General features: G+C 35.5%; 1 pseudogene; it reads right to left on the bottom strand.

Moving 5' to 3' along the window:
- Positions 1–23,768, bottom strand: LOC136306648 (synaptonemal complex protein 3-like; annotated as a pseudogene).
- Between the last annotated feature and the right edge of the window lie 4,177 nt (positions 23,769–27,945).

Here is a 27,945-nt window from a genome sequence, read left to right as displayed (position 1 = left end):
TTAACAAACACTTGCCATTTCTTTCAGCTGAGTGTCTCTCATAATTTGCTTTTGCAACATAACCATTTTTTTCTTCTATTTGAGAAAGAGAGACAGACTGACAGGAAGGGAGAAAGATGCGAAGCATCAATGCTTGGTTGCAGCGCCTTGGTTACTCATTGATTGCTTTCTCATATGTGCCTTGATGGGGGTGGGGGGTGGGGAGGATGGAGGTGGGGCTCCAGCATGGGTCAGTGACCTTTTGTGCAAGCCAGTAACTTAGGTTTAAGCCAGCAACTGGGCTTCAAGCCAGCAACCATGGGGCCATGTCTATGATCTCACGTTCAAGCTGGTACCCCACGCTCAAGCTGGTGAACCTGCGCTAAAGTAGGAGACCTCCGGGTTTTGAACCTGGGTCCTTAAGAGTCCCAGGCTGATGCTCTATCCACTGTGCCACCACCTGGTCAGGCAACATAGCCATGTTTCTAAGTTCATTTTGTACATTACTAAGTAGAATATCATGATTCTTCTCCAAGCCCTCCATACTCTTGGTGAACTGCTCATATAACTGTTTGTTTGCAGTCTTTGGCTCTGAACAGCTCTAGATTGTTGAAAAACTTTGTTTCTGTAGAAACAGATTAGCTAGTTTTAATTCTTGTTCCAAGCTTTCTACACATCTATCTCTCACCGCTGAAACAATGACAGAAACTGCTAAGGATAAATTTGGTTAAGATTCTGCCTTTGCTTTTGTTGGGTTTTCCAAATATGTTCAATTTTCTGGTCTTGAGAAAAGCCTTGGTGCACACTCCTAGTCTTTTTCTCTTTATAAGGAGGGCATCGTTATTGTCAGTTCCAAGTTTATCCAGCATATTCTGTACTTCACCCTCTATATCTTCAGCTATTCCTGCAGAAGTCCTCTTCTTCCCAGCCTTATCAGTTATGAGATCTTCGCATCAGATCTTACATCCTCCTCTGAACAACTCTGATCTTTTTCGTCTTCTTTTTCAAAGTCATAGACTCTTAAAACCTGATCCTCTATTGATGCCTTCCTAGATTTCTGGGTGCCACAATATTCTTACTTCGTTTGGGTTAAATATTTGTTAATCCATGTTGCTTAAACTTCATTTACTTAACAATCTTTTCTGTGCCTAAATAAATGTCTGCTTTACCTCGTGGGGATTGATAAAATTATAAAAACATTTTTATAGAAAAAATGGCTTGACCTGTGGTGGTGCAATGGATAAAATGTCAACCTGAAATGTTGAAGTCGCCGGTTCAAAACCCCAGGCTTGCCTGTTCAACACATATATGGGAGTTGATGTTTTCTGCTCCTCCCCCCCTCTCTCTGTTCTATCTTTCTTTTATCTCTAAAAATTAATAAATTTAAAAAGATCCCTGAAATCAGTTTTCTCTAAAATATAGTATAATAAATCCACAAAACATCATTTTATTTTTTGATGTCCAAATGATATTATATTCAATATATAATTTTATTTTTCATGTCATTGTTAAGTCTAAATCAGGATGAGTAAACAAGTGCTTGTTTTTACATTCTCTACACTGGACATAAAAGAAATAATCTCAGCTGTAATAATTAACTAGAAATTATTAGTGGCTGCTTGTCATTTATATGGTTTGTGTAGTATTAGCAGATGAGAGAAGACATTTCTTAAGAGTAGTTGAACTAGAGGTTCACCATAGTAGAAATAAAATTATATTTGAAGCCTATTCAACTGAGCATTTTAGAAACAAGCAAAATAGAAATATTTCTGGGCAAAACCTATAAAGGCTTATAGCTTTGCTAAGGATACAATATAACTGTTACTCTGATATTCAGGCAGCAGGCAGTGATCACTAAAGACTGTGCTTCCACTCACTGTTGACACCACTAAAATTTCTAGAGATGTTTGTAGCAGAGAGGATTATAGGCAGTGGCTATATTTAGAGTCCCTAAAGGATAGTGATGTGAACATAGGAATGATACACATGATAAGCAAGGTGAATTGGTAATGTAGGCATGTTCAAAATGCGAATGCATGGCGAGGGGGAGTCAAACACTTGAAACATAATACATGACCTAAAATGAAACAATTTCAACTCACAATTATATAATTCCACAGAACTTGTAAATAATTTTTGATTTAATAAACTTTTTTAGGTTTTGTGTGTAGGTTCTGTTTTTATTTTATTTTTTCTATTTGATTTTTTTCTTCATAAGTTTTCTATTTACATAAAAAATCCTGGCGCATCTCTCTCTGCCATTCTAAAGTAGCTTTCTATAGAAGCTTTTCAGGGACATCTAGTCTTTCTCAAACAGGTCATTTTAATAACCTAATTAGATTGTCTGTGTGCTTCACTGTTACAACGATAGACAATATGTAAACACCCAGACTGTCATCTGAACACTCAGCATAGCCATCTGAACTATTTGCATTTGAATAGTTGCCAGAATGTATTTTTTGCTTTTGGATCCACTACATCATGCATTCTTTTAGTCTTTTGTAAAAGAAAAATCTGTAGCAAAATTGCAGAAAGCCTTGCTAATTCATTTTTTAATGAATAATGCCCTTTGGCATTCTCTTTGATAGTCATGGTTTGCTGGAATGAATAGCATACATTTCTCTTTTTGGATTACTACAGCCCTTTTCAGGCTTGAATATGCCTTGGGGGTAAAATAGAGGGTTATCCATTTGTACACACGAGAGAAAGTACTTAGATGAATACCAAACTAGAAGTATTGGGGTGCATAACAAATTTGCTTAGTGAAGATTGAGGCTAAATGAGTTTGTCCATGGAATAATATTTTAATAAGATATATAGGCCAAGGTTATGCTCTCACACACAATGTAAATTAAATAATTTAGGTGGTTTCCCAGACAATATAGCAAATAGTAATTTCCAAACTATGTTTTTCTTTGTTATTTCTATACTTTTAGGGGTAGGACTTTAAGCCATTTTAATAAATGTCTTATTACTGTGCAAAAAAACCCAAACAAACTGTGGCTAAAAGCAAGCATGAAATGTAATTACTAACCTTAGAATTTATATCATATGAGAACACAGACAAGTATCTAGCTAACTATGATGCAATGTGATAGGTGGCACAATACAGACATAAAAAGTACAATCATAACTAAATGGGAGGAGCAATTCATTTTGCAGGGAGGGACAGCTGGGCAGATTTTACAAAACATGCTACATTTGAATTGAAAATTGCAGCGCAGGTGGTTTGTGGCAGGTGCAAAGGGATGTCAGAGCATTTCAACAGGTGGAGCATTGCAGGCAAAATCCCTTGGTCAAAGGAAATCCATGAGTAAAGATGAGGGTGAATATAAGGAAGGTAGTCTGGAGTAATATTGGGAAATGGGAAGAAATTAGGCTGAGAAAATAAGATGACAGGATCAGTTTCTACTTAAATTTGCTGTTGTAGAAATAGCCAACACTAACAATCTGACAATCTGGGGTCCATGATAATTTCTGGAAAAATGTATGTGTTGATCAATTGTTTTAAAACTGCTTTCACTTAATACCACTGATTATTTTGGAATCAGAACATAGTTTTAAATTAGCTACTATTGCTGTATTTTCCTTTTTGTATTATTAGCCATACAAGAGTAACATAAATATAAACAAAGAAGTGGAAAATTATGTAAATTTAATAGGGTTTATTGCAGTATAGGTAAACAGTCCCATCTTGTAAAAAATGTACAATGAAGGACAAAGGATTCTAAGGTCAATTAAGTTTGGGAGACTAAATAATAAATTATATATATATATATATATATATATATATATATATATGTCTAATTCAGAATGAAGTTCTAAAAATCCAGAAATAGAGAATCTTATTTAACTTTGTTAAACTCACAAAGTTTTTTTTTTCTATTTTGAGGAAAAAATACATTTTTATTATTATTTATTTATTTTTTGATGAGAGGAGGAAGATACTAAGACAGATTCCTGCATGTGCCTGGACCAGGACCCTTGGTCTGGGGCCAATGTTATTAGCACCTGAGGCTGATGTGCTCCAGCAGAGCTATCCTGAGTGCCTGGGGCCACAATCAAACCACTTGAGACACTGGCTGTCAAAGGGGAAGAGAAGGGGGAGAAATGAGGGAGAGGAGAAGCAGATGGTTGCTTCTCCTGTATGCCTTACCTGGAATTGAACCCAGGACATCCATATACATGCCGGGCAGCTGCTCTATCCACTGAGCACTGGGCAAGGCCACATATTATTTTCTTAACAAAAAATATATTAACAATCTATGGAACAAAGTTACCAAAGGCATACTTCTCAAATCACACAAGACAGAGATTATTATGCTAAGTAAAATAAGCCAGACAGGGAAAGAGAAGTACCATATGATTTTATTCATATGTGAAATCTAATGAACAAAATGAACTAACAAAATAGAAACAGACCCATAGATATGGAGAACAAACTGACAGTTGTCAGAGGGAAAGGGTATAGGAGTCTGGATGAGAAAGGTAAAGGGATTAAGCAAAGAAATAAAACAGACACCGACAACAGTGTGGGGACTGCAGAAGGGAAAGAGGGTAGGATGAATTAGAAGACTGTCTAGGGGACAGATGGTGATGGAAGGAGACTTGACTTAGGGTGGTGAACACACAATGCAATATACATATGACGTGTTATAGAATTGTACACCTGAAACTTGTCATTTTATTAACCAATGTGACCTCAATAAATTCAATACATTTTATAAATAAAAAGAAAGAATTTCAAAAGTGAACGGTATAAGGTTAGGTAATGGAAGATATCAGAGATGTACCACTTACCAAGCAGATATATAAACCATGAACCAGTCCTTTGTGTGGTTTTATTTGTTCCAAACCTAATCCTTGCTTTTCTGGTGCTTAACTCTGTATAACAGAGGGTTGACCCTCGGCTAATTTATCACATTGCTGTGCAGCCGATCAGTGGCCGAGTTCAACCAATAGGAAACAGTGGTGAGGAATTAGTGGATGCAATTAAGGGAAAAGCCAAGCAAGGTATATCTCCTTCTTTCTCTAGCAGTTCTTACACACCATCCTGCTTCCTTGGTTCCTGCTCTGACAGAACAGGTTCTAAGTGGTCCCAGCCTCCTTTGAGTCAGTCAGTCACGAGGTGACAGTATCACTACTGCCTTACTTGATCATATACATAGAGTGTGTAGTTTCTCCTGCTACTGCTAATACTTCACTATTTTCAGATTTATATGATTTCAGACATTATAGGCCTTCATTAGCACTGTGACAAGCCATTTCAAACATTTTTAGACAAGTTTCTATTTCGTTGGGTGTACTGATTGACACAACACTATACAAATTTCTTCACGTCCATTAGATTTGTACATTTAATTGAACAGGTTGTTTATTTCTTACAAATAAAAAAATGAGAATATAGACTGTAATTCTACTGTTTTTAAAACCCAATGTTACTCCATGCTACCAAAAAAAATGCCATTTGAAAAAGCCTTTTTTCATTGTTTGTTATAACTCACAGTCCACCACAAGATTTTCTCAAGAAAGAGGGGAGAGGAGAGGAGAGGAAAAAAAGAGGGGGGGAATAATTTCCTTTTTTTAAAAATTTTTATTTTATTTTATTTTTCTTTATTTCATTATTAATTTTTTTTTAAAAAAACAACTCTTTTCGATTTGTTATTTTTTTATTTTTTTTAACTTTTTATTCTTTATTAAATCTCATTAATACTAGCAACAAAACCACCCTCAGATGCCATTAAGGAAGAGAAAATCGAATATCATGGATACAAAAGAAAGAGAGGTAACACAGCTAGATGAGGAAAAATCTATGGAGAAAAAATTTAATATATTGGAAACCTTGGAGCTAAATGACAGAGAATTCAAGATAGAAATCCTAAAAATCCTCCAAGATATACAAGAAAACACAGAAAGGCAATATAGGGAGCTCAGAAAACAACTCCATGAACACAAAGAATATATGTCCAAGGAAATTGAAACTATAAAAACAAATCAAACAGAGATGAAAAACTCAATTCACGAGCTGAAAAACGAAGTAACAAGCTTAGCTAATAGAACAGGTCAGATAGAAGAGAGGATTAGTGAAATAGAAGACAAGCAACTTGAGGCACAACAGAGAGAAGAAGAAAGAGACTCAAAAATTAAAAAAAATGAGATAGCCCTACAAGAATTATCTGACTCCATCAAAAAGAATAACATAAGAATAATAGGTATATCAGAGGGAGAAGAGAGAGAAAATGGAATGGAGAACATACTTAAACAAATAATTGATGAGAACTTCCCAAGCCTGTGGAAAGAACTAAAGCCTCAAGTTCAAGAAGCAAACAGAACTCCAAGTTTTCTTAACCCCAACAAACCTACTCCAAGGCATATCATAATGAAATTGACACAAACCAACAGCAAAGAAAAAATTCTCAAGGCAGCCAGGGAAAAGAAGAATACAACATATAAAGGAAGGCCCATTAGATTATCATCAGATTTCTCAGCAGAAACTCTACAAGCTAGAAGAGAGTGGACCCCAATATTTAAAGTCCTGAAAGAGAGGAACTTTCAGCCACGAATACTATACCCATCAAAGCTATCCTTCAAATACGAAGGAGAAATAAAAACATTCACAGATACAGAAAAGATGAGGGAATTTATCATCAGAAAACCCCCACTCCAGGAATTACTAAAGGGGGTTCTCCAATCAGATACAAAGAACAAAAAAAAAACAGAGCCACAAGTAAAAGCTCCAAGAAGAACACAATAAAACCAAATTTAAACTGTGACAACAACAAAAAGAAAGAGGGGGAGAAGACGGAGATTAACAGTAGCAAAGGACGATGGAGTGCAAAAGTACTCACAAAATAGTTCGCTACAATGAACAGGGTAGGGACCCTTTTCATTACTCAAAGGTAACCACCATTGAAAAAACCACCACAGAAGCACATGAGATAAAAAAGATAGCAACAGAGGAAAGATGTATGGAATACAACCAAATAAAAACAAAAGATAGAAAAACGAAAGAGAAGGATCAAACAAGACGCAAAACTAACAGAAAGCAAGATATAAAATGGCAATAGGGAACTCACAAGTATCAATAATTACACTAAATGTAAATGGATTAAACTCACCAATAAAAAGGCACAGAGTAGCAGAATGGATAAAAAAAGAAAATCCAACTGTATGCTGCCTACAGGAAACTCATCTAAGTAACAAGGATAAAAACAAATTCAAAGTGAAAGGCTGGAAAACAATACTCCAAGCAAATAACATCCAAAAAAAAGCAGGTGTAGCAATACTCATATCGGATAATGCTGACTACAAGACAGGAAAAGTACTCAGAGACAAAAATGGCCATTTCATAATGGCTAAGGGGACACTGAATCAAGAAAACATAACAATTCTTAATATATATGCACCAAACCAAGGAGCACCAAAATATATAAGACAGCTACTTATTGATCTTAAAACAAAAACTGACAAAAATACAATCATACTTGGAGACCTCAATACACCGCTGACGGTTCTAGATCGGTCATCCAAACAGAGAATCAACAAAGACATAGTGGCCTTAAACAAAACACTAGAGCACCTGGATATGATAGACATCTACAGGACATTTCATCCCAAAGTGACTGAGTATACATTTTTCTCCAGTGTACATGGATCATTCTCAAGAATTGACCATATGTTGGGCCACAAAAACAATATCAGCAAATTCAGAAAAATTGAAGTTGTACCAAGCATATTTTCTGATCATAAAGCCTTGAAACTAGAATTCAACTGCAAAAAAGAGAAAAAAAGTCCCACAAAAATGTGGAAACTAAACAACATACTTTTAAAAAATGAATGGGTCAAAGAAGAAATAAGTGCAGAGATCAAAAGATATATACAGACTAATGAAAATGACAATACGACATATCAGAATCTATGGGATGCAGCAAAAGCAGTGATAAGAGGGAAGTTCATATCACTTCAGGCATATATGAACAAACAAGAGAGAGCCCAAGTGAACCACTTAACTTCCCACCTTAAGGAACTAGAAAAAGAAGAACAAAGACAACCCAAAACCAGCCGAAGAAAGGAGATAATAAAAATCAGAGCAGAAATAAATGAATTAGAGAACAGAAAAACTATAGAAAAAATTAATAGAACAAGGAGCTGGTTCTTTGAAAAGATCAACAAAATTGACAAACCCTTGGCAAGACTTACCAAGGAAAAAAGAGAAAGAACTCATATAAACAAAATCCAAAATGAAAGAGGAGAAATCACCACGGACACCGTAGCTATACAAAGAATTATTGTAGAATACTATGAAAAACTTTATGCCACTAAATTCAACAACCTAGAAGAAATGGATAAATTCCTAGAACAATACAACCTTCCTAGACTGAGTCAAGAAGAAGCAGAAAGCCTAAACAGACCTATCAGTAGAGAAGAAATAGAAAAAACCATTAAAAACCTCCCCAAAAATAAAAGTCCAGGCCCTGACGGCTATACCAGCGAATTTTATCAAACATTCAAAGAAGACTTGGTTCCTATTCTACTCAAAGTCTTCCAAAAAATTGAAGAAGAAGCAATACTTCCAAACACATTTTATGAGGCCAACATAACCCTCATACCAAAACCAGGCAAGGATGGCACAAAAAAAGAAAACTACAGACCAATTTCTCTAATGAATACAGATGCTAAAATACTAAACAAAATACTAGCAAATCGAATACAACAACATATTAAAAAAATAATACATCATGATCAAGTGGGATTCATCCCAGAATCTCAAGGATGGTTCAACATACGTAAAACGGTTAATGTAATACACCATATCAACAAAACAAAGAACAAAAACCACATGATCTTATCAATAGATGCAGAAAAGGCTTTCGATAAAATACAACACAATTTTATGTTTAAGACTCTCAACAAAATGGGTATAGAAGGAAAATATCTCAACATGATAAAGGCCATATATGATAAACCATCAGCTAACATCATATTAAATGGCACTAAACTGAAGGCTTTCTCCCTTAAATCAGGAACAAGACAGGGTTGTCCACTCTCTCCACTCTTATTTAATGTGGTACTAGAGGTTCTCGCCACAGCAATCAGACAAGACAAAGAAATAAAAGGCATCCATATCGGAAAAGAAGAAGTAAAGGTATCACTTTTTGCAGATGATATGATCCTATACATCGAAAACCCCAAAGAATCCACAAAAAGACTACTAGAAACAATAAGCCAATACAGTAAGGTCGCAGGATACAAAATTAACATACAGAAGTCAATAGCCTTTCTATATGCCAACAATGAAACAACTGAGAAGGAACTCAAAAGAATAATCCCCTTCATGATTGCAACAAAAAAAATAAAATACTTAGGAATAAACATAACAAAGAATGTAAAGGACTTATATAATGAAAACTATAAACCATTGTTAAGGGAAATCGAAAAAGATATAATGAGATGGAAGAATATACCTTGTTCTTGGCTAGGAAGAATAAATATAATCAAGATGGCTATATTACCCAAAGCAATATACAAATTTAATGCAATTCCCATCAAAATCCCAATGACATTTTTTAAAGAAATAGAGCAAAAAATCATCAGATTTATATGGAACTATAAAAAACCCCGAATAGCCAAAGCAATCCTAAAGAAAAAGAATGAAGCTGGGGGCATAACAATACCTGACTTCAAACTCTATTATAGGGCCACGACAATCAAAACAGCATGGTATTGGCAGAAAAATAGACACTCAGACCAATGGAACAGAATAGAAAGTCCAGAAATAAAACCACATATATATAGTCAAATAATTTTTGATAAAGGGGCCAACAACACACAATGGAGAAAAGAAAGCCTCTTCAATAAATAGTGCTGGGAAAACTGGAAAGCCACATGCAAAAGAATGAAACTGGACTACAGTCTCTCCCCCTGTACAAAAATTAACTCAAAATGGATCAAAGATCTAAACATAAGACCTGAAACAATTAAGTACATAGAAGAAGACATAGGTACTCAACTCATGGACCTGGGTTTTAAAGAGCATTTTATGAATTTGACTCCAATGGCAAGAGAAGTGAAGGCAAAAATTAATGAATGGGACTACATCAGACTAAGAAGTTTTTGCTCAGCAAGGGAAACTGATAACAAAATAAACAGAAAGCCAACTAAATGGGAAATGATATTTTCAAACAACAGCTCAGATAAGGGCCTATTATCCAAAATATACAAAGAACTCATAAAACTCAACAACAAACAAACAAACAATCCAATAAAAAAATGGGAAGAGGATATAAATAGACACTTCTCCCAGGAAGAAATACAAATGGCCAACAGATATATGAAAAGATGCTCATCTTCTTTAGCTATTAGAGAAATGCAAATCAAAACTGCAATGAGATACCACCTCACACCTGTTCGATTAGCTGTTATTAGCAAGTCAGGTAATAGCAAATGTTGGAGAGGCTGTGGAGAAAAAGGAACCCTCATACACTGTTGGTGGGAATGTAAAGTAGTACAACCATTATGGAAGAAAGTATGGTGGTTCCTCAAAAAACTGAAAATAGAACTACCTTATGACCCAGCAATCCCTCTACTGGGTATATATCCCCAAAACTCAGAAACATTGATACGTAAAGACACATGCAGCCCCATGTTTATTGCAGCATTGTTCACAGTGGCCAGGACATGGAAACAACCAAAAAGCCCATCAATAGATGACTGGATAAAGAAGATGTGGCACATATACACTATGGAATACTACTCAGCCATAAGAAATGATGACTTCGGAACATTTACAGCAAAATGGTGGGATCTTGATAACATGATACGAAGCGAAATAAGTAAATCAGAAAAAAACAGGAACTGTATTATTCCATACGTAGGTGGGACATAATAGTGAAACTAAGAGACATTGATAAGAGTGTGGTGGTTACGGGGGGGAGGGGGGAATGGGAGAGGGATAGGGGGTGGGAGGGGCACAAAGAAAACAAGATAGAAGGTGACAGAGGATAATCTGACTTTGGGTGGTGGGTATGCAACATAATTGAACGACAAGATAACCTGGACTTGTTATCTTTGAATATATGTATCCTGATTTATTGATGTCACCCCATTAAAAAAATAAAATTATAAAAAAAAATAAATAAATAAAAAAAATAAAAATAAAAAAAAAAAAAAAAAGAAAAGAAAAAGCCTTTTCTACAAAAGCAGAGAAGAAGAAGAAATATGAATAAAGGTGTGCTTCACCTCCTAGCTGGTTAATCATCTCCCTCATTACCAAGATGTCTAGTAAATCTCATTACTACTCAGGTTTGAGAATATTGCCCTTAAGATGTTCTTCAATAGCATCTAAAACTTCATGCCTCCATCCTAAAAGTCAGAATTTTAGGACATTTTCTCCTGTGAGTCCAGAATTTTAACATGCAAATCCTGCTTATACTTTTGTTGAAATTTACTTCAAGCTATATGCAAATATATGAAAGTGACAACTGATAAATTGACATGTAGTTCAACATTTCTCCTTATGTATCTCAGTCTATGGTAAGAAACAAAACTGGTTTTAGTGTTTTATGTATGTCTTCTCGTCTGTCAACAGAATTACTCTTGGCATTTGGTGCTAATTCTATTGAGGCAACATTAAGCGGTCCCTATAAAGCCAGTAGTCAGGGCCACCATCACAGCCACCTGGCCCATGCAGGTTCGCATTGGATTCGGACAATCGGTAAAGAAACAACGAAGCCAAAAACTGATGGGCCATCATCTTTAATCCTAGCTTGCACCCGGCGGGCAAGTAAAAACACACACTGGGCTCCAAAATCCACTCACATTCAGTGCTCACAAAGCTACTGACTTATCCGAGTTTCCTAGAATCAAAGGTTTCTAGCTCACCAGACTTATTCACCTCTGTTCCCCATCTCCTTCCATCTCCCTGCACAAACTCTGCACAAACTGGCTTCTCACTCAACACTCTGCCATCTTGGCTGCTTCTCCTGGCCTCCTCCATGTGGCCTCTCTCTGCTATCCTCTCTAATGCTAATCTCAAGAATCGAGAGAGCAAGCTCCAGTTCTACCCTACTTTATAGTGTAGAAATCAAAACCTTTAATCCAATATACAAAATAGGGAAATCTCTAATACAAAGTCACTTATCTGAGGCATGATGGGATTGCACCACCCCACATCAAAAAAGGTGGAAAAGGCTTAGTTCTAAAACCAAGCCCCAGGCTACAAGCATCTTGCCTGCTCACAGCCCATCCCCAACACACATTAATATCACCTGGGCGACAGGCTTCCATGTGGGCAGTGCCATCTTTAACAAAGTGAACGTAATATATTTCCCAACAGTCCCTGCCTTTTTTTGAAAATGGAACACCTTGTTCTCTCTTTTGGTCTAGATAAAAATTATAAGATGTTAGGAGATACTAAAAAGAACTACTATAATTAGTTTTTATCTAGGTATTATTTACAGTGTTCTTGTTAACTGTATTTCCCACCCACTACTCAATGACATAATTAAAACAACAAAATCACTTCTTTTTAATATTCCTAGCAGTTAAACTTAATAGCAATAATATCTTAAGTACTTGAAGTCTAAGTCATTATCACTCTTCAACTATGTCTAAAAATAGTGATCCAATATTTCTCTCTTCCTTTTCTCTTTTAATTTAATAATTCAATAACAATGATGTTATATATTTAATATTTTTTGGTGAGTCAGCAGATAAAATGCTTTTAATTGACATAAATTCTCAAAACAATGACTTCAAGGATATGTTTAGGACAATAGGCATTCACTGGAATATAGCTTTTTTGAAAGCTGATGTTTTACAGATTTTGATAATATTTTATTATTATTATTATTATTATTATTATTATTATTTTCATTTTTCCAAAGCTGGAAACGAGGAGGCAGTCAGACAGACTCCCACATGCGCCCGACTGGGACCCACCCGGCATGCCCACCAGGGGGCGATGCTCTGCCCATCTGGGGTGTCGCTCTGTTGTGACCAGAGCCTTTCTAATGCCTGAGGCAGAGGCCATGGAGCCATCTTCAGTGCCTGGGCCAACTTTGCTCCATTGGAGCCTGGCTGTGGGAGGGGAAGAGAGAGACAGAGAGAAAGGAGAGGGGGAGGGGTGGAGAAGCAGATGGGTGCTTCTCCTGTGTGCCCTGGCCGGGAATCAAACCCAGGACTCCTGCACGCCAGGCTGATGCTCTACCACTGAGCCAACCAGCCAGGGCTAGATTTTGATAGTATTTTAAATGTTCTTTTTCAGAGACAATAAACTTTAAAATCATGTCAGAATCCATTGATTGTTATTTTTTAAGTTTTTTAGGTATTTAACAAGGTGATATTTTATAAGATTGAAAGTCTTATAATTTAGGGGTAACAATTTTCTCAATATTTACTGTACCCACAACTCCCTTTAGAGAAGTAGAACTGCACATACAAAATTAATTATAATGCAAAAGTTGTTAACAGTTCACAAGTATAGCCTGACCAAACGGTGGCGCAGTGGATAGAGTGTCGGACTGGGATGCAGAGGACCCAGGTTCGAGACCCCAAGGTCGCCAGCTTGAGCGAGGGCTCATCTGGTTTGAGCAAAAGCCCACTAGCTTGAGCCCAAGGTCGCTGGCTCCAGCAAGGGGCTACTCAGGTCTGCTGAAGGCCCATGGTCAAGGCACATATGAGAAAGCAATCAATGAACAACTAAGATGTTTCAACGCGCATTGAAAAATTGATGATTGATGCTTCTCATCTCTCTCTGTTCCTGTCTGTCTGTCCATGTTTATCCCTCTCTGTGACTCACTCTCTGTCTCTGTAAAAAAAAAACAAAAAAAAAGAGTTCACAAGTATAATTCAGGTTTCAGTTAAGGCAATTCCCAATTTTGGCAATGATGGAATATCATCAAAAGTGGAGGCCAAACAAAAAATATTTAATTAAAATTTAAAAAGGAAAATATGTCTAAATTTGATATAATTTTAATACTTTTATCAAACTATCATTTGATATGAAGTCATATATGAATGAGAAAACACAGGGTGAGAAGCAAGCTAGCCACATAGTTATATAGAACCAAGCAAGCAACATTATTCTTGGCATTCTACTAACTTACATTCTCAGATATAGTCTCCATAAAAATTATTTTTAAAAAATATGTATACATATGTTTACGTTTTACAAGGTAATAGTGATGAATTAAAATTCCACAAACTACTTTGTTATATAGGAAGGTATTAGAAAATTTTTCTTATGTAGTGGAGCTAATTGACTATAACTCCCAAGTGTACATTTATTTTTGTGCCTACAGTTTGCATATACAGCATGTTCTTTAAGATTGTTTCTACTTAGCACATTTTAGGCAATAATTTATTCAATTTAATGAAATAGAAGTAAAAATGAATCTCCAACCAGAGAGGAAATGAACTATCTAACATTCAGTACAGGTTAATAAAAAGGCCTCAAGTGGCATAAGTTGATTTCATGTCTGAACTCTAGAACTTACTATAATAAATGTTAGTTTCTTTTTTATTCTTCTAATTTCTTATTTAAGTATAGTTTGTATGCAATATTATACTAGTTTCAGGTGTACAATATACTGGCTCAACATTTATACACCTTACCATGTGTTGACTTCACTAAGTCTAGTTATCGTTATCATCGATTACTGTGTAAATTTATCACAATCTTATTGACTATATTCCCAGTCACTATTTTTCATCCATTCTCCTTCCCCTTTCTTCTGGCAACTATTAGTTTGATCTCTGTTTGTATAAGGCTGTTTTGTTTTGTTTGTTTTATTTCCTTAGATTTCACATACAAGTGAAACCATATAGTTGTCTTTCTCTGACTGACTTATTTCATTTGACATAATACCCTCCAGGTCCGTCCATGTTGTCGCAAATGGCAAGGTTTCATTCTTTCTATTACTGAGTAATATTGCATTGTATATATATCACGACATTTTTATCAGTACATCTATTGATAGACATTTATGTTGCTTCCATATCTTGGCTATTGTAAATAATGTTGTTACTGACCTGTGGAGCCACAGTGGATAAAGTGTAGACCAGGAATGCTGAGGTCCCTGGTTTGAGCCCCTGAGCTTGCCCAGTCAAGGCACATGTGAGAAGCAACTACAAGTTGAAGCTTCCTGCTCCTCTCCCTCCCTGCCTCTCTCTCTATTCTGTCTCTAAAAAATCAATAAAGTCTTAAAAAAGAAATAATAATGTTGCACTGAACATAAGGGTCCATATATTTTTCAAACTAGTATTTTGTTTTCTTCAGACAAAAACCCAGAATTGGGATTGCTGGGTAATGGTAGTTCTATTTTTAGTTTCTTTAGGAATTTTCATATTCTTTTCCATAGTAGTTATACCAATTTGCAGCACCACTAACAGTGAATGCATAAGGGTTTCCTTTTCTTCACATCCTCACCAATGCTTGTTTGTAAACTTTTTTATATAGTCACTCTTACTCTTGTGAAGTGGTATTTTATTGTAAATTTGATTTGCATTTCCCTGATTAAAATTTTTGAACGTCTTTTTATGTGCCTGCCAGCCATCTTTAAGACTTATTTGGAATATAGGGTTTTTAATCCTTGAATATGTTTTGACTTAGGAGATCATTTAAAATAGGTTCCTCATAATTGAATTAGAGCATTAAAAAAAAAAAGGTAATATGAGTTAAAAGGCTCAAGAGACCATAAAAAACAATAGTTAATTTTGTACATTTGTGTGAAAAGCAGGGCCTGGAAAAAGTGTTAGTAGGGATAGTGGAAGTATAATCTGTCAGAGAGATTTTATTAAAGTACAACAGCTATGTTACGTTTGGTTTGCAAGATCTCCTTCAAAGTTAAATCAAGCTGGTTATAGTCTTAAATATACTCCAAAGCTAATAAATCGAAATGGAAAATGCAGTGGAGTTATGGGAAATCAAACAATATCAAGTATAGTAATAATTAAAATGAGAACACTTCATGTAGTAATAATAAAATTTATAGAATTCTCAGCCTCCTAGATTTGGAAAGCAATCAGAAGAGCCATTCCTGTTGAATAAAATATTCTTTTGTACAAGTGTTGGCTTAGAGGTGATCTTCACAAATAAAAGGAACAAGACTGGACTCAGTCAGACCATTCTACATTACAGATTTAAAAACATATTCAACAAGTTAGTAGAATTATAGTATCTGTAGAACACTGTGACAGGTACCAAGTCTGAACCCATTCATGGCTTCAGCTGAAGGGAAAGGAGACTTGCAATCATGCAAGCCATAATCTAGAAAAGCTAAAAAGAAGGTCATATCAAAATCTTTAACCTGTTGGCAATAAGAACTACCCATTTTTTTTATATAAGAGAATGGGCATGATAAATAGCATTTGAGGAAGGCAGAACTTGTGATTAATATCATATTACATACAGTCAAAGACTCACTAGAAAGTTTGAGGTCTTATTAAAAGCTAAGGAATATTTCTGCTCAAAATAATTATATGTATTTGTATAACAAGTTTCTTGTTGTATTACAGGAGTTCATGAACACTTAGAATCAAGTAACAGATATTTATAAGATAAAGCATATTTGTTATGGATTGAATTATAGATGAAATATAAGGTGTATCAATCCAGGTCTGAATTGATAAATTATTTATTAAGAAGATGAAAGAAAGAATGGGAAAAAATTTTAATGGATGTCAGGTTCAAGAGGGAAAGATCCACAAGAATGTGTCTTTTTAAATTAAATTTACATTTTAAAAGTAATTTATGTCATAGTTTAACTAGTGTGTTTTTATTTTTTCTATTGAGGAATCTCATGTTTATTCACAGATAGAGTTTTAGGTATTAGTTAAGTAATCCAAAAAAAAAAAAACTTGGGAAAATAGTTTTTAGCATTTTTTAGCATAACAGAACTTGAGCTTATATAAATTTAATTATTATAATTTTAATCTTCCCAGTAACAGAACTTATAACTTCTTTACTTAAACTCTATTGCTTAAATGCTCACTCATCTATTTCTTGATCAATTAGGTCATATTTTTCTCTATTAGGAAATTCATGATATGTGGTAAGAAGATAAGAAATTTAGTCCGTTAAGTCCTTAACATAGTGTAAATTTATCATTTCTGTAGGTCACAAATCTAGGCACAGTGTGGCTAGATTCTCTTTCCGGTGTCTGTTGGTTCTAAAACTTTAGAGTTTTCCAGGTTAAATTTGAAACAGGCCTTCATACATGGAGGGCAAAAAGAAACAGAAGAGACAGATGAGTCTAGATTGGTAAGTGCAGGATTAATAAGTAAGGCGATTTACACACATGCTTATCCCTGGCAGCAAAAAAGACAAGTAGATCTCTACCCTGCCCCACAGAATCTTAGCAGCTTACATGGAGACCTTTACTGGGTTCAGTCACATGTTCAGTCCAAGTGGTCTCAAAAACACATTGTTCTCTTAAGGTTGCATCCTTGAAAACAAGGCCTACTGTGGGAACGAACCATGGGCAGACTTCTATTTCAAACACAGAGGAGGAGGTGAGGAGCCCAGGTTTAGCTTGCAGCTCAACCAGCTGGCAGTCTGGTCCTCTTGATAACCTCTTCCAAAAGTGCTATTAAGCTGAATCAAGGCTGAGGTGTAGTTATCATCTGGGATTGTGGCCCTCTTCTAATCTTACTGATTATTGGTTAGTGAGACAATTAATTTCCTTGTGGAAATTTTACAACTGGGGTTTCTATTTTCTTGCTAGCTATAAGCCAAAGATCACTAGATCACTCTCAGCATCTAGAAATCACTTTCAATTCCCAGCCATATGACTTCACAGGTAGTTCACAATATAAATATTTGTTTTCTCTCATGCGAGGTGGAGTACAGTTCTTTGACATCCTTTTCTGTGATTAGTTAGGAAAAAAGCTGTTGCCTTTAAAGGGCTCATGTAATTAGGTAAGGGAAAGCCAGATAGTTTCCCTACATTATGGTCAACTGTTTTGGGACAGTAATTATATCTCCAAAATTTCTTTAAGCATTAACTAGACTCACATTTGATTGAAAAATTGGAAGAAAAGGTATGCTTAGTTGGGGCTGGGACTCTTTGATAGTCCTCTTAAAATATACTGCCTTCTACATGCACTAAAATAACAACAGCTCAATAAAATATATACATGCAGAGCTGCAATAGTTTCCCAAATCTTCTTCTCTAAGTAATGATCAACTAATATATTCATAATAATCTCATTTTAATAAAAGTATTTTCATTTTTGTCTCTCTCCAACATTAGTAATGTGGTTTTTTGAGCAAAGAAATTGTGTGTTATGTATTAAATATCCTCAAGTCACATAATATAAAAGATATGCAATATAAATTAATGGAAATCATATTTAATACTAATAATTTCAAAAGAGGTAAAACACTTATGCATGTATCTCACAAAAAGACCACCATCCTTTCCAAGAAGATATCTTTAAGGAAAGTGTAAAAGTTAATTAAGAAAGGAGTAATTTAGCTTAGGCCGGTTGGCTCAGTGGTAGAGCATCTGCCTGGTGTCTGGATGTTCAGGGTTGAATTCCTGTCCAGGGCACACAGTAGAAGTGGCCATCTATTTCTTCACCCTTCCCTCTCTCTCACTTCTCTCTCTCTCTCTCTTTTCTCTCTCTCTCTCTCTCTCTCTCTCTTCTCCTCCCTTCTTGCAGCCAGGGCTCCATTGGAGCAAGTTGGCCCCTGGCACTGCGGATGGCTCCATGGCCTTTGTCTCAGGTGCTAAAAATGGCTCTGGTTGGAAGGAAGCAAGGGCCCCAGAGGGGCAGAGCATCGCCACTAGTCGGCATGCTGGGTGGATCCCAGTCGAGCGCATGCGGGAGTCTGTCTGACTGCCTCCCCTCTTTTCACTAAAAAATAAAAATAAAAAGTTGCACAGTAATTTATATAAAACAATTAATGATATTTTATAAGTGAAGGAAATAAGACTCAATAGTCTCTGTATATTCATTTAGAAAATGGCATTTTGTGCTTTAATTTTAAAATAGATCTTTCTGACTAAAGATGCATTTTGATATGTTGTTTAAATGTCAATAGTACAAAAGAAAATGTCATAACTGTTTTTAATCTTTCCTCCTACTTCATTCCTGACATCTAGAAAAGACCCATGAAAGCAGGCAAGAGATAACAGGAAGAGATGGCTTTGAGTCCTCTCCAATCTTTTTCTTAACATGGATCTGTCACTGCCGCAGATTCACTGAACACATGTAATTGAACACAGGTAAAACTGCTAATATGTCAAGAGTTCTACCTCAATTTGCCCTTAATCTTTACCTTTTCTTCACTAAAAAAAGTGGGTGAACAGGTGGAAATTCTGGGGGCATCTAAACCAATACTAACTAATGTAATTATTTAAACAATCCATACAGTTTTTAAATACAATTACAGTGAAAGCTAAATCATAATTTCTAAAGAGTGGTTGACAAAGTAATGCTGAAAGACATAAAAATCAAGGAAATTTTTACATTTATATTACTTTCTTCTGATTTATTATTATATTTTTTAATTTCTTAACTAAAACAAAAAACTATATTGTTCAGGTATTTTCTCCCTGTTTAAAGACATATTACAGCTTGTATTTTTATCTATGGAAATAAAAAATTTAATTAAAACATAGAATCTGCTACATATGCTGATATGAAATTTCACTCCAACTCATGTACAATATCCAGCCATAATCCAGTATTGGGCTAACCATCAAATACAATCTTTATTTTTCTAAGTTTTTCCCTCTTAAGTTTGGTAGGAATTATAGAAATTTTACTCAGTTAGGTGAAAATAAATAAATCTAAATCTTTCATTTAAATGTGAGACAAATTCTATATCTTTTAAAGAAAACCTGCTAAATTTATGATTAGGTTAAAATATGAAGCTTCCATGCACTAGTAAATAACCTTTAAAAAGTCTTAGCTTTGCCTGACCAGGCGGTGGTGCAGTGGATAGAGCGTTGGACTGGGATGCGGAAGGACCCAGGTTCGAGATCCCGAGGCCACCAGCTTGAGCGCAGGCTCATCTGGTTTGAGCAAAAGTTCACCAGCTTGGACCCAAGGTCACTGGCTTGAGCAAGGGTTTTACTTGGTTTGCTGAAGGCCTGCAGTCAAGGCACATATGAGAAAGCAATCAATGAACAACTAAGGTGTTGTGATGAAAAACTGATGATTGATGCTTCTCATCTCTCTCCGTTCCTGTCTGTCTGCCCCTATCTATCCCTCTCTCTGACTGTAAAAATAAATAAATAAATAAATAAATAAAAAGTCGTAGCTTTAGCTAGAATTCTTAGATTATTTGGTTAGAGCATTGGCCCAATATACCACGGTTGTATGTAGATTTGATTCTTGGCCAGTACACATACAAGAATGAACCAATAAATGTGTACAACAAATTCATGTTTCTTTCTTTGTTCCTTCCTTTATCTCATTAAAATAAAAAAATAAATTAAAATTTATCCAAATGCTTGATGATAAAGGTAGAAATGTTGTTTATTTTATCTACTTTATTTTTAATAGCACCTTTACTCTGTAAGATTTCAATCTTCTTTATTTTGTGAAGAATGAAGGCAGAATAAATTTATTTTAGGATAAGGTCAAAGCATTTATAAAAAATAAATAAGACTGAGTTTCCCTAGAGATTAAAATGACTTTTATTTTGAAGTAGAGAAATATCACAGGTTCATTTGACTGTGCATAATTATAAGGTCATATTAACAAGCTTATTTAAAAATAGATTAGTTAAAAAATAGACGCCTCTCTATTCATCATACATGAAAATGAACACTGTTGCTACTACATGAAAAAAACAAGGTGGCAAATAAGAGCTAAAATTGGAAATAAGGAAGGGAGAGTAAGGCCTAAAAAGTGACAGTGAATAACAGTAATGTTTAACATTTTTAAAACTTGATAACTATGTATGTCATTACAAACCAAAGTGCATACTACCTTTGGGCAGGCTGAACTTGCTCTACAACATCCTTCTCAGGCACTTGCACTCCCTTGTGTTGAATAACTAGCTTCCTCCCCACCTAGTGAACACTATAGATGTTGCAAACAATCTTCTCTCAGCTCAGCAAACTTCACCCCCTCATCTTTAGAGGATATGAGTATAGTAACCCATCCAAAAGGAGTTTTGTTCTTCACTTTTATTTTCTGTTATATCCACACTGTTGGCAGTCTCCTTACTTAAATTCCAGAGGCATCTTGCTTTGTGTTTCTTTATGGAGTTGGCAAGTTCTGGACCTACTATTGCTCTGCCAATGAAGAGACCTTCTCTGTCCATTAGGCACAATAGAAGCTCCCCTTTCATGAGACAAAATTTACCTGTATTTCATCCAGGTTTTCAACAATTAGAACATAAGAACATACAACAACATTACAAACCCTTCTCCACATCCAGCCATTTAGCTTATTTAACTCTAGCATTCCACAAAATGTTCCGTATTCCATTACTGCTAACATGAATACCATTTCCCAAACACCCGACAGTCCATTGTTTTCTGCTATCAGTACTCTATAACCAGTAAAACCCAACTTATTGTCTTATTGTCATCCTCTACTACAAACAATTGTTCACCTCCCTGGCTTACACTGATCTAGAATCTGTTTTTGAGATTAGTATTACTCTCTCACATATTATGCTTATAGGAATAGAAATAGGAGTGGTATCTCTTTTTGTTCCTCATTGTGGCTTATAGTCTATTTTTCATCTTTTTTTTTATAATTTATATTCTTTCATGAACTTTTTATTTTTTTGGCCCTGCTATCAACTCTGTTTTTCTATTACTTGTAGTCCTTGCCCTGACTCTCCACCTTCCTCTGCATCCCAGTGGGTGATTCTATCATCTTTGTGGACGACTCCTTGAGTACAAGAGTTTCTCATTTTTTCATTGACTCTCCTACACCAAACTGATCTTTACTTTGATACTAATTTGTCAAAATTACACACTGAAGTCTGCGGTAATCTGACAACACTAAAATCACTAAAAGTATTTAGTGATTTTATTCTATAATAACAAAATCCTATTCTTACAGCTTTCTTCAATTACTTCTCAGATAATTTTTAACCCATTATGCCCCATAAATTAAAGCTGGAGTAAGATTCCCATTTTACTCCTGTTAACTATATCTGAACACATTCTAGTCCACTTCCTTTCTACTGGAACAGAGTGACTCATTATTCCTCCAGGCCAGTCATATGTGCTTTCAGAATATATTCTGTTTTGTTTTTCTTAGAAAACTTACACTCTCATCTTTTCCTCTCTCTCTCTCTGTACCCCCTTTTCCTCTATTATATTTGACATTGGATCGTTTCTATTGCTTTTGCAGAATGTAAAATATTTAAAAATAAAGAAAAATCATTAAACACACACACTTCATTCTCATCTCTAAACCCTTAATTAGTTTATCCCTCATTTTCTCTTCTATTAATCTGTTTAAAATTTTTATTTCTTTTTAAATTGATTTTAATTTATTGTGTTTTCATAGATTCTAGTGTTGCCCCGAATGCATCCCCTCTCCCCCATATTCCCCTCAACGTGTCCCTTGCCCCCTTCTCCATAGTGCCCTCCCCCCTTCCCTTCAGGTTTATTCCATCCTAAGCTTGTACTTTCTCTTCTATAACTCTAATAGCCCCAAATTACTTCCCAACTGACTAATTGGGATGGATCCCCCATTACTTCCTTCAAGAATCTGTTGTTAAATTATTCAATAGCCTATATCTTACTTAATTCAACAACCACTTTTCAGGCCACAGATTTTGTGTTCTTTCAGCAATAATCAAAATTTAAACCCAAAGGCCCTGGCCGGTTGGCTCAGTGATAGAGCATCTGCCTGGCATGTTGATATCCTGGGTTTGATTCCCAGTCAGGGTACACAGGAAAATCAACTATTTGCTCTCCACCCTTCCCCTCCTTCTCTTTCCTTCTCTCTTTCTCTTTTCCTTCCAGAGCCATGGCTTGATTGGTTTGAGCACATTGGCCCTGGAGCTGAGGATGGTTTCATGGAGCCTCCACCCCAGGCACTAAATGTAGCTCTGCAGCAAACATCACAGCATTATTCACAGTGGCCAAGACATAAAAACAACCAAAGTATCCTTCGATAGAGGATTAGATAAAGAAGATGTGGCACATATATACAACAGAATACTACTCAGCCATAAGAAATGATGACATGTTGCCATTTATGACAACATGGATAGACCTTGAGAACATTATACTAAGATAAGTAAATCAGAAAAAACTAAGAACTATATGGTTTCACACATATGTGGGATATAAAACTGAGACTCATGGACATAGATAAAAGTGAAGTGGTTACCAGAGGGAGGAGTTTGTAGGGGAGGGGGTAGGAGAGGGGAGAAAGAGAAACAAGTATACATTGACGGAGAGTGATTTGACTTTGGGTGATGGATATACCACACAATCACTAGTTCAAATGTTATAGAGATATTTACCTGAAACCTATATACTCTTATTGATCAGTGTCACCCTGTGATATTTAATTTTCTAAATAAAAAAGTACTTAATAAAATATAATAAAATATAAACTGCAAAGATATCCTGACCCACAATTATCTTATAAAAAGATTTCCCTTCAGAAACATTCAGTAAAATACAGATACGTATATACAATGATATTTATTGTATCATTTTGATACAATCAAAATTCCAATACAGCAGAGAAGAAATACTTTCTAAAAAAAAAAACCAGTAAAATACTAAGAGCTCTTACCTCTGGGCAAAATGATTTGGCAGGCTGGGAGAGAGGTCTGCACTTTTGACTTTCCACATTGCAGCACTAATTAAATGTTTGTGTTTGCATGTGGGTAGTCCAACACTTTTAACACAGTTAGAATGAAAACTGTGCACATCACAGTGTGAAGAAGAAAACAATAGAGAGCAAATGGAAATGGAAATGCTTGTGCTAAAGAGAGCAGTACTCAGGGGCTTTTTTTCCTGTTTGCTTTGGATTATCTACATCTGAGGAAGAAAGGGTAGAGGTTACCAGTTTTAAATATTAATTTTTATTTTATTTATTATTATTATTATTATTATTATTTTGTATTTTCCGAAGCTGGAAACGGGGAGGAAGTCAGACAGACTCCAGCATGCGCCTTACTGGGTTCCACCCGGCACACCCACCAGGGGGCGATGCTCTGCCCATCTGGGGCGTCGCTCTGCCGCAATCAGAGCCATCTTAGCGCCTGAGGCAGAGGCCACAGAGCCATCCTCAGCGCCTGGGCAAACGTTGCTCCAATGGAGCCTTGGCTGCGGGAGGGGAAGAGAGAGACAGAGAGGAAGGAGAGGGGGAGGGGTGGAGAAGCAAATGGGTGCTTCTCCTGTGTGCCCTGGCCAGAAATCGAATCCAGGACTCCTGCATGCCAGGCTGACGCTCTACCACTGAGCCAACCGACCAGGGCCCTAAATATTAATTTTTATTAAATAAAGCATATACTGCTCAGATTTTTGTTAACAATTGGTCCTCTAATTCAGTTTGTTTTAATCTAAGTATTTTACTTCTTTTTTTTTTTGCTTTCATAGATGTCTTATTAAACTTTTTGAGTCATAATATTAAGCATAGCTAACAAGATAACATTTTAAACAAAAGTTGATAAGTGCATTAACTTAAATATTCCTAAATAATAGGGTTTAGATTAAGGGCATCTTAAATAAGTTATTGTAGACACCCTTGGACTTGAAAACAAGTCCTTATTTAGGATTAGAAAGCAAGAGTACATCTGTGTCCCAGTCTTCACATTATAAGTCCTGAATAGAGCACTTATATTCATTTCTTAGTTTCCAAATTCATAAATAAAATGTTAATTCAGTCCTACTAATTTCAAAGAGATACCATTTGAAAAAAATGTAATGCATTCTACAAGTGCTCAGAGGTTATTAACGGTGCACGCCAGATTTTGTCAGGAGGAGTAGCACTGTACGAAGACGTGTCCTCAACTTGCTATCTATAGTGCCAACAACCTCTGGCTAGTGCCCCTGACTTCAGTGCTGCTTTCTATAGGCTGTTCTCCATAAAAGGATTTAATGATATATATTTTTTAAATGAATTTCTTCATATTTCTTTTATGTTTATAGACCCCAATTTTCTTCCTACAACATTAGCATAAAATACACAGGTGGGCAAAAGTAGACTTACAGTTGTAGTATAAATATTACAATATTAATAAATAATAATACAAAAATAAATTGTGTTTTACATACTTACAGCTGTAAACCTACTTTGTCCAGTATCTAGATCAGTGATTGTCAGCCTTTTTCACCTCATGGTACACATAAACCAATTACTAAAATTATGTGGCACAGAAAAAATACACTATTTTGGCCAATCTGAAAAAAATAGGTATAATTTTTATAGATTCATTCATACTACATGGCTATTGTTTTGTTGGCTGTTGTCTTTTTCTTTTTGACAATCTAAGGGCAAAGAGATCAGTACCCCCGAATACCTGAGACTGAATTTTAAAATTATTGTTCCATATCCATTGAAAATTTAGCTCAATCTAGATGATCAAATGCAATTCAGCCCTGCCTGATTCCTGAGTGCCATCACAGACCTTCTCCATTGCTCCTGTGGCTCAAGCCAGCTTAATGTATGTCAAATGCATCAACCACCTTTCCCATGTTCTTTCTCTTTAACTCCCTAGAAAAAATTTTTACTTGGGTATTTACATTGTGCTTTCCCTAACATTATTTATCTCTGCTTAAGAACTATCTTTTCATAACCACCCTATCAAAAAATAGTCTTGCCCATCAGTCTTATCTATTTACCTTGAAACAATGGTATATATCAAATGTTTTGTTGCTGTCTGAATGATTCTAAGTTCCATTTGGGCAGAGATTCTGTTTTCACTAATTTGTCTCCAGAGCCTAAAACAAGCCAATAGTAGGTTTGTAAAACATATTTGTTGAAGGAATGTATTAATGAGTACTTGAATACATGATATACGAGATGAAAACTACCTCACTATCCTGCTTTCCCTCTTTTGCAGTTTTTATTCTTTTCTGTCTGACATCTAACTTATAAATAAAATTGTGTCTTATTTTAATAATCCATAATAAATCACTCTAAAATTAGTGATTATTAATTCAGATTTTAATTAAATTAGCACAATGCAAAACTACATTTGCCATCTGATGTGCTATTGGGACAGTTTGACACATCTACTTATTTTTTTCTTTCTCTCTTTCTTTTCTCTATCAATAAACAAAACCTTAAAAAAAACTTTAACCTATGAGGGTGCAGTGGATAAAGCATTGATCTGAAATGCTGAGGTCACCAGTTTTAATCTCAGGGCTTGCCTGGTCAAGGCACATACAGGAAGCAACTACTATGAGTTGAAGCTTCCTGCTTCTTCATTCTTTCTCTCTCTCTCTCTTTCTCTACTGCTTATCTCTAAAAATCAATAAAATAAATAAATAAATTTCTCTGTAATATGGTCAGTTTGGAATCACTTTATATTTCCTACTGATTATTTTTTGCAACAGCACAGTAAAATATGACAATATGTGCAAGCTTCCCACATAAACATGGGCATACAGGCACACACCTTCACTAGCATTTCCTAATGCTTCCATTGGTTGTGCTGTGTTTAGTTAGCTGACCGAGGATGCAGCAGTCCACCAGGCCATTGAAAGACTTCTCTCATTTTCCCTTAACAGCTTATAGAAGAGCCTCAATGTTAGCATCTGGACAATATGTCTCCAAATAATCTCAGCGCTGCTTTATGAGCCTGGTAAAACTATATTTGAACTTGGCGTTTTCTTGTTTGTTACTTGGTTTTAAATATTTTTCAACTTTATACACACATGCATAAGTGTTACTCTCTATCCTATATGCAAAGTAATAGCTTCTTATGTCTAATTATTTATTTACTTAAGAAGTATAAACTGAAATAATAAAATTATAAAACATTGGTGTATTGATTTAAAAATATTTAATTTATGTAAAGAAAATAATTCAACCAAATGGTTATTTTTTTCTGTTTTTATTAATATACTATGGGTTAACTGCTTACAGGTCTTATTAATTTTATATAAGAACAATCCTATGGAATGGGTATGACTGTCCTTATTTTAGAAATGAGGTGAATAAACCAGAGAAAATTAAAATAATGTCCCCAAGTGCACACAGCTGAAAATAATTGAGCCAGGCTATGAACTCATGACTGCCCAAAAGGTCATAAGCTACATAATACTACCACTGTGTAATCTTGGAAAAGTAACTCAGCCTCACTGAGCCTAGGGTTACACACTTGTGAAATGTAGTATTTACACCATTCTTATCCACTCCCAAATAAGGTTAAAGTATTAGAAGGCATAGGCCTCTCTGCTTAGCTCCTGACAACCTAATCAGGAGTCAGGTCCTAATCTTAAACAGGGTCCTATTGCCTTTCTATGTGTTCAGGGAACTAAAAAAGTAACAATGTAATACTTGTCCTTTAATCAGCTAAGAGAGACACTTTAAGTGGTCTCAGCAGACCACAAGGCTTTCTCTGTTCACACCCTTTTCAACCATTTTACATGGTCTTGGGTGACTTGACCTTCTGCATCTAAAGGAATAGAGCCCAGGAACATGGCTCTGAAAATGAGGTAAAAGCAAACACATAGAACCCAATCTGAGTGACTTCTTAAGTTTTTGTTAGTTTTTTTCTATGAGTTTCTGAAGAATAGAAAAGCTGCCAGTCAAAATTACCAATTGTTCATTTGACAGGTTAAATGTTACATGATTGATTCTCCAATTGCTAGTAAGCAAGGAAGAGCCAAAATGTCAGCTATTGGCTCTATTTCAGCCATCAGTGTTTGGTTTCCATTGCTATTTTGAAGGACAACTCAAAAAGGTAAGGGTATTTAGATTAAAACTTCAAATCAAAGGGCTGAATGTTAGGGGAGGCAAAAAACCCCAACTCTCTTATTTACCTGGGATAGAAAAGTAAATCAATATATACTAGGA

The sequence above is a fragment of the Saccopteryx bilineata genome, chromosome 5 (assembly GCF_036850765.1).
Source record: "Saccopteryx bilineata isolate mSacBil1 chromosome 5, mSacBil1_pri_phased_curated, whole genome shotgun sequence".
Taxonomy (NCBI): domain Eukaryota; kingdom Metazoa; phylum Chordata; class Mammalia; order Chiroptera; family Emballonuridae; genus Saccopteryx; species Saccopteryx bilineata.
Note: the sequence above shows the minus strand (reverse complement) of the source record. Positions and strands in the feature narration are given on the sequence as shown.